This window comes from Cololabis saira, chromosome 4 (genome assembly GCF_033807715.1).
Source record: "Cololabis saira isolate AMF1-May2022 chromosome 4, fColSai1.1, whole genome shotgun sequence".
NCBI classification, from domain to species: domain Eukaryota; kingdom Metazoa; phylum Chordata; class Actinopteri; order Beloniformes; family Belonidae; genus Cololabis; species Cololabis saira.
This window is the reverse complement of record NC_084590.1, coordinates 43,236,859-43,251,456: the sequence shown is the minus strand read 5'-3', so window position 1 is coordinate 43,251,456 and position 14,598 is coordinate 43,236,859. Positions and strand designations below refer to the sequence as shown.

The following is a 14,598-nucleotide window of genomic DNA, read 5'->3' as shown; positions in this document are numbered from 1 at the left end:
ATTATATTATTTGTAATCAGCACAAATTATCTGTCCCCATATGATAAAATCCACCATCCCCCCTGATTTTTTTTACAACTCCAGTACTGCATACGCGACCAGCTCCTGGGAGGTTTTGCTGACACGTTTAGGACCTGGAGAGCCATCAGAGCCTCTGGAACGTATGCTTTTATATTCTAACTTTGCAGGAGTGTCGCTTGTATTTTACACGGTCAAGCCTGATTTCTACTTCTCATATGATAAGTTAGTTAGAAAAATGGGTCATTTTATGGCGGCTCAATCACACATTTCTGATTTGGTTCAGTTTTGGCTTCATGTGATGATTTTTTTTAAATTAGACCTACTTTTATTTATGTTTTAACCCTTGTACTGTCTTTGGGTCAAAATGACCTAATTCTCCTGTCCTTCTTTCCTCCTGCCATGCTCTCTCCTTCCTTCTTCCCTTCCTCTTTTCTCCCTTCCTTCCTTACTCCCTTCTTTTCTCCCTTCCTTCCTTACTCCCTTCTTTTTTCCCTTCCTTCCTTCTTTCCTTGTTTCCTTCCTTTCTTCCTTCCTTTTCTTCCTTCTTTTCTTCCTTCTTTTCTTCCTTCCTTTCTTCCTTCTTTCCTTCCTTTCTTCCTTCCTTCTTTTCTCCCTTACTTTTCTCCCATCTTTCCTTCCTTCTTTTCTTCCTTCCTTCCTTCTTTCCTCCCTTCTTCCCTTCTTGCGTCCTTGACCCGAAGACAGCACTTCGGGTTAATTTGGTTTCTGGGGCAACTTGGATCCGGTAAACTTACCACTTTTCATTGAATATTGTTGTAAGCTAGAAAAATCCAAGCAAAGAGCTGAAGCTGTTTCTTTTGCAAACTTTTAAAGTAACCTAGATGAAAACCATCAAATGTGTCAGGATCTTTCCATAAATATCCACTTGGATTTGAAAACTGAGAGAAAAAGTCCAGTGGGATTTTTGTGTTTGTGAACAGAAGCTTGAAAATGGGGTCGAGAGAATTCTGCAGATAAAACATAGGAAAGGGGAGTGAGCGAAAGGAAGCGCTCGGGGAGAGCAGCAGGAATGCACATTGTGTTTAACAACCTATTTTCTGTGCCACCAGGGTGCCGGAGCTGATGCCAAGGGCCTGTTGAAGGACGTGTTGATGTTCGGGGCGTTGCTGCATAACAACTGGTCATTCTGCCGAGCGGGAAAAAAACCCCTTCATGCACCAGTCGTTTTACATCCTGCAGGTTTCCACAGTATTAGACTGTTATTACACTGTTATTACACCCATAGACATATATACGTAGACGCCCCATCGAGCGTTGAGCCGTACGTCGCCGCCATATTGGATGTTCAAGACTGCGCTTTAAACTAATACAAGTAAATAGACTTATTTTCATAAAGCGCCTTTCTACAAAGAAATGTACGTTTTACGTCTCATTTATTCATTCACACACGCACTAATATACTTGGGAAACAGTTAGGCACCAAATATAATATATTTAATTTTCTCAGATGGCAAAAATAAGAACTTTATTGATCCCACATAGGAGTAATTCATGTTATATCAGCTATAGAGAACAAGGTAGTGCCGAAAAACAATATATATATATATATATATATATATATATATATATATATATATATATATATATATATATATATATATATATATATCCCCCGTCACAAAAATAAGAAAAATAGAGAAACATATTTTCTCATCAACAAAACAAATTAAAAAATTTTCAAATAACAAAACAACATATTTGAACCATTTTTCAGACAATAAAATAACTGAAAAATGGTTCAAATATGTTATTTTGTTACTTGAAAAATTTTAAATATGTTCATGTAAAATATGCTTTGTTGATGAGAAAATATGTTTCTCTATTTTTCTTATTTTTGTGAGGGGGGATATATATTGTTTTTCGGCACTACCTTGTTCTCTATAGCTGATATAATATGAATTACTCCTATGTGGGATCAATAAAGTTCTTATTTTTGCCGTCAGAGAAAATTAAATATATTATATTTGGTGTCTAACTGTTTCCCAAGTATATTAGTGCGTGTGTGAATGAATAAATGAGACGTAAAACGTACATTTCTTTGTATAAAAGGCGCTTTATGAAAATAAGTCCATTTACTTGTATTAGTTTACGGCGCAGTCTTGAACATCCAATATGGCGGCGACGATGACGTATCGCAGCAGCGGGCAGGAACACTTGATGCAGCGTTTACGTATATATGTCTATGATTACACTTGTGTAAAACTTGTTCCATGCACCAAACCCCAAACCACTAACTCTTCGTCACAGAGGATGGGAAGGTGAAGACGTCCATGTTCAGAGGCTGGAGGGGTTTAGTGATGAAGTTAACTCCTCTTCATCTACAAAACACACAAGTTGGTCGTAGCGGCGCCGCACTGATCCCTCGCCGCCCCGATCAGCAAGTGAAGCAAACCAACAACCTTTGTCTGTCTGACCTCTGGAGCACAGCTGCCGGGGTCGTGCACAAGTAATTCAAAGTTTCACCGGTTGCACGGATGTTGCTTTAAAATCATCCAGTAACTCAAAGTGTTTGTCATCTTTCTCTAGTTTCTGACGGCGGTGGCTCACAAACCCCCGTGGAGCCTCTTTGACTGTACTAAAAGGAAACCAGCTCCACAACACACATTTTTCAGCGAGACAGCAGTTTGTCCGATATCCTCCAGGAGGTCAGACTGCGTTGAACCCAAGCTGTGTGAACCTAAACAAATTAAGCTTATAAATACGTATGAACAGTCTGTACTTGACCGATTTGGAAAGCTGCGCTCACATCTGCTTTTATGTTTTAAAAGGGGGTGAAAAAAATGGGAAAGATACATGACTTGCTAAGGATTCCTCCCACGGTAGATGCGACACTCACTAAGAGACTAAAGATAAAGGTTGGAGGTATCTGATCAGAAAATGTGATCATTTGAGTACTAAACAAATATCCTTATATTCAGTTGGATGAACATTGAATAATGTCATATTAAGGTGACTCCTGTCAATTGAAAGAGGATCTATTACCACGAAAGACGTGCTGAAACCAAACCATGTGGTTTATTAGCTGGAAGTAAACAGTGAGGTGTGTGAGGGTGTGTAAAGTAAATAAAACATCCGATCAAACAGGAGATGAACTGGAGCCTCCTGGCTGTCCATGTGCTGATAGCCATGTGTTTAACTCCTGACTTTTAGATGTTTAGACGTTCACTTGTTCAACAGTGTTTTTAAACAGATTTCATTCATTTAATTTTTTTTATACCGCCTCGTCTGAATTAAGTAAGAAACAGTTGAGATAAGTTGAATGTGTCATGAATACAAAAAAAAAGCATCAAGAATCTGCTCTTTCTTTGTCACATTTGATCCAGATGACCAAAATGTTTTACTCAAACAACTGAAGAACTGGGGCCTCATTTATAAAAGAGTGTGTAGGATTCATACTAAAAGTGCACGTAATCTCAAAAGCTGAAAATGGCGGGCGCAAAAAAAAATCCGGATTTATAAAACCGCGTGCACGCACACTTGCACGCAATGTTCGCTTTATAAATCACAGTCCAGCTGGAAGGTTGCGCAGGTGAATTCGCCTCATATCCCGTCCTCTACACGCCCACTTTTTACCTTAAAAGCGTAATGCAAAGTAGTATTTGCATATGGATGAGCCTGCTGAGCATGAGCGTGGCTTCCTGCAGCCTGTTTGGCGTCAGAATGAATGAAAGGGTGTCCAGCCACCGTGCCACTGAATTTCACTGAGATCTGAGATCGAAATGTTGTGGATGAGGTGGAGGACAGGAAAACCACATTATTTGGTGGTGACAGTAAAAGTAGAAAAAGTATATAAATAGTAGGCTATAAAATAAAGCGAGTGAGTGGCAGCACACCGTTGCTGCGCTAAACGCAGTGAGTGACCTGACGCAACAGGGGGGGCATGTCCCCCCGTCTTCTCAAAATCATGTTTTTGTCCCCCCCACTTTTTACAGTTTAAAAACTAACGGTAGGCTCATCCTATAATTGCAAATCATCAACACACCCTGTGCGAAAGCGATGCGAGAACAGCCCGGCAGCCTCGCTTCACCCCCCGCTTCCCCCTCCCCTAAGAGCTGTTCTAAGCTGATTTATGGTTCCGCATCACCAACGCAGAGCCTACGGCGTAGGTGCGTGCGTGCCGTAGGCTCTGCGTCGTTTTAACGCGGAACCCTAATTTAGGCTTACACCTGCACGTAAAGGTTTCACGCGCGCGTAAAACTCCTTATATATATGAAAAAAAATCTGTGTCCCTTTAGAGCCCATAAACGCTCTACGGCGCCCCTCATTTGTTCTGTCCTAAAGCGGTGGGTGTGAGGAGGTTCCTGGCGTGTCACCGCGGCTGCAGCAGCACCAGAGTCCTGACTGACGCTGTCATTCACACACAGAGGGACACGATCAGCGCTAGTTTATTATAAGTCTGATATGTGATGACATTATTAAGAGTATGACATGAATCTGGCTTCATTTCACCACCTCACCGCCTGCGTCGCCAGTTCCCCGTGTCTTAAGTAAATTCTTACGGGATGGTGAGGGTTGCCGTAGGGATCCGCAGATTTTTCTAGTTAGTTTTTTCTTTTTAGATCCGAGGCTTTGCGTAGATGGTGGCTTCCGCAACTTTCAGGCCCTTTTTCTGCGCAAGCAAGCTTTATAGATGAGGCCCCTGGTCTCTCCAGAACTGTACTAAACTGGTTCAAAACATACTTAGAGAACAGGAAGTACTTTGTGTCAAAAGGTAACTTTACATCTGAGCAGACAAGAATCACATGTGGAGTTCCCCAAGGTTCCATCCTGGACCTCTTCTGTTTTTTTTTTTATTTTTATTTTTTACCTTGTCTGCATATAGATTAATGGTTAATACATTGTAAAAACCCAAAGCATATATATGCATTTTAATCTTCTAAACTTTTTTCTTTTTAAACTTCTTCTGTTTAACGTCTACATGCTCTCACTGGCACAGATCATAAAGAACAAAATAAACTACCATAGCTATGCAGATGACACGCAGATATATACTGTTTTACAGTGTCACCAGGAGACCGACGCCCTGTTAAGGCTCTCGGTAGATGCATTGAGGAGATTAATGATTGGATGTGCCACAACTTTCTCCAGCTAAACAAAAACAAAACTGAGGTAATTGTCTTTGGAGCCAAAGAGAAACGATGACATGTCACCACAGCTTCAATCTATCCACCTAAAAACCACCAACCAGGCCAGAAATCTGCAATAACAAAGTCAGTCTACTATAAAGATCTGATGTCTCAGCAAGACCTGGAGACACTAGTTCTGCATCCATCTTTAGTAGCTTTACTATTGTAACAGAATATTTACAGTCCACCTTAAAAGTCAGTTAGACAACTGCAGCTCATCCAGAACTCTGCTGCTCCAGTCCTCACTAAGACCAACAAAGTGGACCACATCAGTCCACATCAGTCCAGCTCGGAGGTCTTTACACCGGCTGCCTGTCCCTCAGAGGACTTTAAAGTGCTGATGCTGGTGTATAAAGCTCTGAATGGTCCAGGACCAGAATACATCAGGGACCTCCCAGACCCCTGTGGTGGCAAAAATTGTTGTTCGTTCAATAAAGTGTTCACAAAAGAATGTCTTGACACGTCAGCTGTCTTTCTTGAGTTTTAATAAAAGGCATTCATGAATGGAGTCACACAATGCACAACTGATCAGAAGAGCAGTCAGTGAGTGAGTGAACTGAAGATGTTAAGAGACACGCTATCTTATAGTTCAGCAAGGCTTTGAACAAAAGACAAAATATATGGCACCCTGACAATCATGGTCCAGGTCATCTGGATCTGGTTTATCAGTTCCCAGAGTCAGAACCAGACAAGGAGAAGCTGCATTCAACTTCTATGCTCCACATGTCTGGAACAAACTCCCAGAAAGCCTCAGAGTTTATTTAAGTCCAGGTTGAAGACTCACCTGTTCTCAGCTGCACCTGAGTAAAGCTCTAAACCTGCAGTCCCAAAACGTAATCATGTTTTAACTACCAATTTTTATCTATTGTTCTTATATCTTTCTTTTTGGTTAAAATTTTAAATCATATCTTTTATTTATGTTTTAATGTCTCTGTAAAGCACTTTGAATCTTGTTTTTAAATTTTGCTACAGAAATAAACTTGCCTCGCCTAATGCCCTTGATAAAGTTCTCCATGTCATTAAGGACACAAACAACTTACCTTTGACGGAGTCATTTAACAGCCAATCAGCTACTAGATCTCAGCTAAGTGCATCCGAGACCGTCGGGGCGAAAACAGAGATGGTTTTTGAGCTGATGGCAAAAAAAGAAAAGCGTTACCAAGCAAGATGAATGCACTATCGGTTGGAGATCTGGATTTCTTGGTTGCAGATTTTGGTCTTCTGATACGTTTGCTGTTGAATTGAGGCCAGAGGCATCAGCCAAAACTGTCATGTTATGTATTTCTGGGTTTTCGTCCCCGTTGTGGTTCCGTGTACCTCATCTCCAGAAGCACTGCACCAATGTTCCCCAGGTGATTGGAAATGAGGCCACACCCGTCTGGGGACCTCAATCCTGTTGGTTCTGTCCACAACTGAGTGCAAGCGGCGTGTTTACGGGGGAACAAAGTGGGTCACACCAAGCAGGACACTGAGCTTGAGTTTGCTCCAAAAGAACTAAAGTCTGAAGGCGTGAAAGCACCCTGAGCTAAAGCAAGTGCTAACATGTGAAACTGGCAACAAATAAAAGAGAAGGAATTTGTGCAGATCCAGATGTTCTGACAACTTATATATCGGTTGGAGATTTCTCTCGCGACTGCGCCACATTTGTGTGCTTTGCAAACAGAGCTGGCTTAAAAAAGGACATGAAAATGTTTATGGGCTCAAATTAATGCCATAACTATTTTGTATCTGTAAATAAACTTTGTACTTGTAGAAATATTTTGTGCGTGTGCAAAAAATATTTGTACATGCAAAAAATGTTTATACTTGCAAAAAATATTTGTACTTGTAGATACAAAACTACAAACTATTTTACAAAAGCTACAAATTTTTTACAAAGCTACAAACTTTTTTTTCTAAAAAAGTTTGTAGCTTTGTATCTACAAGTACAAATATTTTTTGCAAGTGCAAATATTTTTTTCACACGCACAAAATATTTCTACAAGTACAAATATTTTTTGCAAGTACAAATATTTTTTGCACACAAACAAAATATTTCTACAAGTACAACGTTTATTTACAGATACAAAATAGTTATGGCATTAATTTGAGCCCATAAATGTCCCTTAATGAATGCCTTAATTTAACTTTTTAATTCCTGGACCTCCTTAACCTCACAAAATAGTTGCTTAGATAAGAGCTTTGAATGAGAACTGTGCAAGACTATATCAGAGCTGTATTGCAGTCCTTAAACGTTACTTGTGCATGGAAAACCAAACCAACGAGGAGCTGACTGACTGCAAGGTGTTTAATTAATATAAAATGAGCTCAGACTTTACCGGCCGATTTGGGCAGCAGCAGAGGTGTCAAGTAACGAAGTACAAATACTTCGTTACCTTACTTAAGTAGTACATTTTGGTTATCTATACTTCACTGGAGTAATTATTTTTCAGACGACTTTTTACTTTTACTCCTTACATTTCCACACAATTATCTGTACTTTTTACTCCTTACATTTTAAAAACAGCCTCGTTACTCTATTTTATTTCGGCCTTTAAAAAAAAAACTATCCAGTAAATTGCTCCATCCGGATAGAGTGAATTTGGTTGTGGTTGTTTCAGATGTTCTTGTCCAGTTTTGTTCTTACATCCGTTCCCTCAGATTCCTGCAACTAAACTTGGATGTACATTCCAATAAAGGTTAGGATAAATGATAACATGCCTCTGAAGTTTGACTTTTTGCACCATTACAATACTTATAGGCAACTAGTCATCATATCTCCTGCTCTCTGAAACACATGTTAATGCTCAATAGTACACATATGTGGTTCTTTAATATATTTACATTATACTAAGATGCATTCATTTTCAATGGCTTTTGTCCTTAATGGCTTTTTTCCCCCTTACATTACTTTTACTTTTATACTTTAAGTAGTTTTGAAACCAGTACTTTTATACTTTTACTTGAGTAAAAAACTTGAGTTGATACTTCAACTTCTACAGGAGTATTTTTAAGCTCTAGTATCTATACTTCTGCCTGAGTAATGAATGTGAATCCTTTTGACACCTCTGGGCAGCAGATAACCACGCTACCCGCCTCACAGAGAGTCTGCAGGGTTGTCCTGAAGTATTCATCATAAGGCTTTGTGTCGACTAGCAGCAAGAATGCAGCGTGGTCTTTCATCTCTGCGTGGCGTTCCCTCTGCCGGCGCTTCACACTGACCTGGATCTACTCCAGAGCTTTGGAGGCTCCACCTGTCTCAACAGAGCTGCTCCAGGGTGGTGGGTGTGATCCGTGCGGGGAAACGTGCTCGTGTGAGCACATTAGATAACAATGGCACATACGCCGCTCACCGAGCCGGACGGGGGGAACTGGAAACGCTCAGTGAGAGAAAACGCTGCTGAAGTTGGAGATTAATCTTGATTGTGCTGAGAACTTCCAGATGACAAAAGATCTTAGAAAAATGACTCAACACTTGAGATCAGCTGATCATTTAGGCCATTTATTACTATTTATCGCGGTTTAGTGGCGTTGTTGGGGAGTAGGGATGGGCGGTATGGACTAAAAAATGTATCTTGATAATTTCTGGCATTTATCCCGATAACGATAAAAATGACGATAAAAAAAATACCAATTCAACTCCATCTTTTTAATTATAAATCTATCACCACATTCAGTCTTTGGAGCCAAAACACTGCTCTAAAAGAATACTGTATGCTACTAAACGTCATCAATGGGAATTTTTCTTTCTTTCTTTCTTTCTTTCTTTCTTTCTTTCTTTCTTTCTTTCTTTCTTTCTTTCTTTCTTTCTTTCTTTCTTTCTTTCTTTCTTTCTTTCTTTCTTTCTTTCTTTCTTTCTTTCTTTCAGGCTCATATCAAGCTCATTTCCTTCCTTCCTTCCTTCCTTCCTTCCTTCCTTCCTTCCTTCCTTCCTTCCTTCCTTCCTTCCTTCCTTCCTTCCTTCCTTCCTTCCTTCCTTCCTTCCTTCCTTCCTTCACATACGTTGTGGATTTAACGTAGAACCATAAATCATCTTTACACAAAAACGTCATCAACGGGAATTTATCGTTTTTACCGTGAGATACAAATTCTTACCGTGGGGAATTTTTTTGACGGTTTATCGTGAACGGTAAAATATCACCCATCCCTATTGGGAAGTTGTTAACGGGAAAACGAGGGCAGGGTGCATTACCAAGGAGGGCTACGCTTGCTGGCCCAACCAGGAGCAGCAGGACGGAGCATCAGTAAACACAAGGCCAGTGTCGCGCCAATAATGATACGGCAAACGAGAAGTTTGAGCAATGCTCTATTTATGGAGAGAAGCTAATGACTGTTGGAGGATGATTGAGGGTGAGTTGACGGGAAAACAGAGCACGTGTGCTGGGGAGGTATGTGAAGAATGGGCCTTTATCCTGCTCCTTCCTGCGTCGCTTTGTCTGAAACCAGGCTCTTCTGTACTTACGCCGGCTTCTCTGAGTGCAAAAATGTGTTTCTACTGGCAACGACGGCTAAATCCAGCACTATGAGACCTCACATCTGTGTGTTTGATGATCCAGTATCCTGTAATGAAATGAGTACGAATGTAACAAACATAACCAAATGTGTCCTCTGTCAGATCTATAGTATCTTTTATAGATACTATAGATGTTCAGCACTGTTGTTTATGGAATAGCAAAATCGGTAAGAGACAAAAGGAGGAAAAGAGAGCCAAAATAAGAAAGCAGACAAGGAAGTGACAAAGAGAGAACGTCCAGAGCCTTTACCCACCGGTGAGCCCTGGGGAGGTGAGAGGATGAGATGAGAGGATGAGATGAGAGGATGAGATGAGAGGACGTCTGGCTGTCAGAGACGGTGACGATTTTTATCCAGACTGGATGGAGGGATGGAGGGATGGATGGATGGATGGACAGACACATCTAAAGGCTTCCAGATCAGCCAAAAACATTTGGTTCTATGAACCTCGTCACATTTGCTGACGACCAACCAGCTGTTTCTGATCTGCCATCATCTATTTAAGCTCCACCCATACTCCCCCATAATTTTATTTACTATTTATATAAATGTTTTGTGTCAAAATGTAACTGTAATTTCATTTTTATGCAGATGACACTATTTTGTACTGTTCTGCTTCATCATTAACATGTGCCATACAAAAGTTACAATCTGCTTTTAATGTCATTCAGAGTAATCTTAATCAATTAAGACTTGTGCTTAATTCTGACAAAACTAAATTGATGTGCTTTAAAAAATCCGGGAAGACAAATGATGACTGTCAGATTGTTACACAAAATGAAAAGGTGATTGAACGAGTTTCAGTTTACAAATACCTGGGATTTTATTTGGATGAAAATCTGTCTTTTAAATACCATGTTGAGTGTCTTACAAAGAAACTCAGGGTTAAACTTGGTTTCTATTATAGAAACAAAAGTTGTTTTTCCTTTAATGTTAGAAAAAGACTGATTCAGGCCACTTTCGTATCAATACTTGACTACGGTGACATCTTATACATGCATGCAAATCTCTCCTCCCTGAAAATGCTGGATTCGGTGTATCGTGCAGCATTAAGATTTGTAACAGATTTAGGTTTTCGTACTCATCACTGTAGTCTTTACGAGAGGGTTGGCTGGTCTTCTTTGTACAATCGTAGATGGGAACACTGGTATTGTTTTCTTTATAAAGCCATCTTGTGTGACTTGCCCCCTTATTTGTATTTGTGTACGCGGACTGTTTTTGGGGAAAGTGCCTTCAAAGCATTTGCACACTCGTCCTGGTATAAATTACAGAGTCATTTTAAATTGGATTATCTCCCAAGTTTGCTAGATTTTAAAGGTAGGATCAAGGTCTATCTGACTACTGAATGCACATGTTCTTTTATCAAACATTGAGTGATTTTACTGTAGTGATGTGATTGCCAAACTGTTTTAGCTGTTTTAGCTGTCTCTTTTGTTGATGTTGTTCAATGTGTAACTGATGTGGACCTATTGTGCTGCCTTCTTGGCCAGGACCCCCTTGCAAAAGAGATTTTAATCTCAATGGGATTATTCCTGGATAAATAAAGGTTAAATAAAAAATAAATAAATAAAAAAAAACAAACCTAAAACCAAATATCTGCTAGAATCTCTTCAGGGATGAATTCATGACAGGTCACTTTGACGAGGCCGGTCCTCCAGGAAACGAGCAGGTTAGACTTCAGCAGGTATAATAGATGTCATCAGTCTGTACTGTCAGACAGCCGTTAAAACGTAATGATGGAGGTCAGTGTTAGAAACTTAGAAAGGGTGGGGCGGTGATTACGGGTGAAGAAGAAGAGCAGTTCTCTGTAAATTAGGTGGCAGAAACATCACTAATTGATTTCTCGTTTATTTCTTCACAAGAAAAGGGAGACGGACCACGTCAGACAGTAATCCAGGGGGAGGATATGTTGCTAAGATCAACTATGAGAGGGGATGTTATTGTTATCTTGGATGTAAAGTTTAACTATGGAGACTAACAGGATGTAAATATTTTAATGTATTTGATTAATGGACACGGACTCGCTTTTGGAGAGAGACCCTGGTGGTCATTCAAGAAACTGTATGTGTTGTCACCATGGTAACAGTTTAGCAGGTCGGCTGTAGCCCCTAGCTGCCAACACAATGACATGATCCCAAACACTACATGGACTTTATCACCTGTCGGTGTGATAAATCCTTCCTCTTGGTGGCATTTCACAAAAATGCTGTCAAAATGTTGCTTTTTAATATTTATGCAGTTATTTTGGGGTCAGGAAGACCTGAGGGCCTGGGGTGGCCACGGCCCCCCTTACAAATTTGCTGGCCACCCCACTGCACCACTGCAGTGGGGTGCACTGGCTCCATCTGGCAACCCCTATGACAGGGGCGTCAATTGGGTATGGCAAGGTACGGCAGCCGCCACACCTCGGCTTCAGGGGAAAATGTAAATGTTTGTTTTTTAAATACATTTATGGAATTACTCTGTGTCTATTTGTATTGATTATTCTATTACTTAATACATATAGAATAACTACAAATGCAAATCAGAACAACATGATCGATTTCACTAGTTATTTTACACTGCAAAAACTCAAAATCTTAACAAGAATATTTGTCTTATTTCTAGTTAAAATGTCTAATTTTTAGTCAAAACAATCTCGTTACATTTAAGACAAGACTCAAAAACAACCATTTTCACCTGTTTCAAGTAGATTTTCACTTAAAATAAGTGGAAAAATCTGCCAGTGGAACAAGATTGTTTTGCTTGTAATAAGAAGATAAATCTTGTTCCACTGGCAGATTTTTCTACTTATTTCAAGTGAAAATTTACTTGAAACAGGTGAAAATGGTCAAATAACAAGTTATTTTTCTGGTGATGACTCTTGTTTTAAGTGTAATGAGATTTTTTGACTAAAAATGAGACATTTTAACTAGAAATAAGACAAATATTCCTGGTAAGATTTTGAGTTTTTGCAGTGAGCGAGACTGCGTTTGAAAAAGTTCCAATGTTCTTGACCACACAGATAAGCTACATAGACTTCTGTGATGAGTATTTGCTGGACGTGTTGATTGATACTCTAGTTAAGTTCTGTGACTCGTAACCTTGCCATACCTTAGCTTCCACTGAATTAACGCCACTGCCCTATGAACATGCAGGTAGCTTTATCAATAAAATCTGAATATTGTACGAAGTTCATTCTGGATCAGATGGAACATGTTTAAAATGACTGCAGGTTTCCTGTTAGTGAAAGAGAGAGAGAGAGAGAGAGAGAGAGAGAGAGAGAGAGAGAGAGAGAGAGAGAGAGAGAGAGAGAGAGAGAGAGAGAGAGAGAGAGAGAGAGAGAGAGAGAGAGTATATGACTGCTCTCTCTCCGACTTGGTTCATTGGGGCTGATGTTTCGGTCCGTGCGGCAGCAGGCGCTCCGCTGTTTTGCTGTTTTGCTGTTTTTCTCTGAATGATTTTCGCGGAGGATGAATGAAGGAGAGCGACTTTGAGAGGAAAGAACAACAAAGAGAGAAAGAAATCTGGATACACACTGACCTGGGGGAAATGACCGTGAATCTACCGACCTGCTGAGTGAGTACGCGCACACCTGCGCCATAATCTATCTATCTATCTATCTATCTATCTATCTATCTATCTATCTATCTATCTATCTATCTATCTATCTATCTATCTATCTATCTATCTATCTATCTATCTATCTATCTATCTATCTATCTATCTATCTATCTATCTGTCAGTTATTTTTTAGCTCAGTATAAGTGGATTATTTACGCGCATTAATAAGCGCTCAGTTTTCATTATTATCCCCTTTTATGACATCCGAGAAAAAACACTTCCTTTGCGAAGTTCTTAATCTGTTACATAACATTACTTCCACTTTTGTCTTCATTAATAAGACTCATATTAACTGGACTCGTGTTGACTCGGAAAAGTGAAGTTGTAAAGAACCAGAACGGAGCGAACCGACATTATTGAGCCTCTTATTGTCGCAGCTCCGGAGCAGAAATGAGCGCAGAAATGACAGTCACTAAATCACGAGAATGAAGAACAGATTGACTTTCCGCGGCGGACCGTGCGGGGCTTAATGGTGCGTCTCGGTCCAGGGATGAAACAGAACTTGATGATGTGATTAGCGGCTCTCTGGTGTTTAACTCCCTGCCTTGAGTCTGAAGCTGGGAAGCTGTAAGCAGTACTGGAGTTGAGGGGGGATGAGGGGGGATGGCATCTCCCCTGAAATAAAAACGGTCCAAATCATCCCCCCTGTAAAACTAACATCCCCCCCTTATGTCATTTCATCGTGGTTTTACTGCTATTTCAACATTTAGAGTCATCACCAGAAAAATAACACCAGAAAAATAACTTATTTGACAATTTTCAAGTATTTTAAAGTAAATTTTCACTTGAAATACAGTAAGTAGGAAAATCTGCCAGTGGGACAAGATTTATCTTCTTATTACAAGCAAAAAAATCTTGTTCCACTGGCAGATTTTTCTTCAAATATTCTTGTTAAGATTTTGAGTTTTTGCAGTGATCCATTTTACTTATCCTGTGAAGGACAGAGTCATATTGATAAGTTCAGAAAAGTGTTTTTTATTGTTGCGTTTTGATGTATTTGATGTAAGCCCAGTGGATATTTAAAGCTTACAGAAGGCTGCATTTAACTGCTGCTATGTCATTCCTGCAGTATTTCTGCAGGTGTTTTGGTCACTGCTATTATTTGTAATATATTATATTATTTGTAATCAGCACAAATTATCTGTCCCCATATGATAAAATCCACCATCCCCCCTGATTTTTTTACAACTCGAGTACTGGCTGTAAGTGAACCATTCATTCTGCACAAAGTGGTGTGTGGAGCTTAATTCTCCTCATCTGGTTTAGAGGAGAGCCAGTGTGAGGTCTGTGGAGTCACAAATGCGGAGCAGATTGCTTCTATTAGAAATATAGAGAG

The 14,598-nt window shown here is 39.9% G+C and overlaps 1 protein-coding gene across 1 annotated transcript in view; it reads left to right on the top strand.

Annotated features, from left to right (window-relative positions):
* Positions 1–13,148: 13,148 nt before the first annotated feature.
* gpr4 (G protein-coupled receptor 4) overlaps positions 13,149–14,598 on the top strand; it is a 71,984-nt gene continuing 70,534 nt past the window's right edge. Inside the window, exon 1 of the mRNA XM_061719864.1 lies at positions 13,149–13,217. The gene's annotated coding sequence lies outside the window, so the exon portion shown is untranslated. The remainder of the gene's footprint in view (positions 13,218–14,598) is intronic.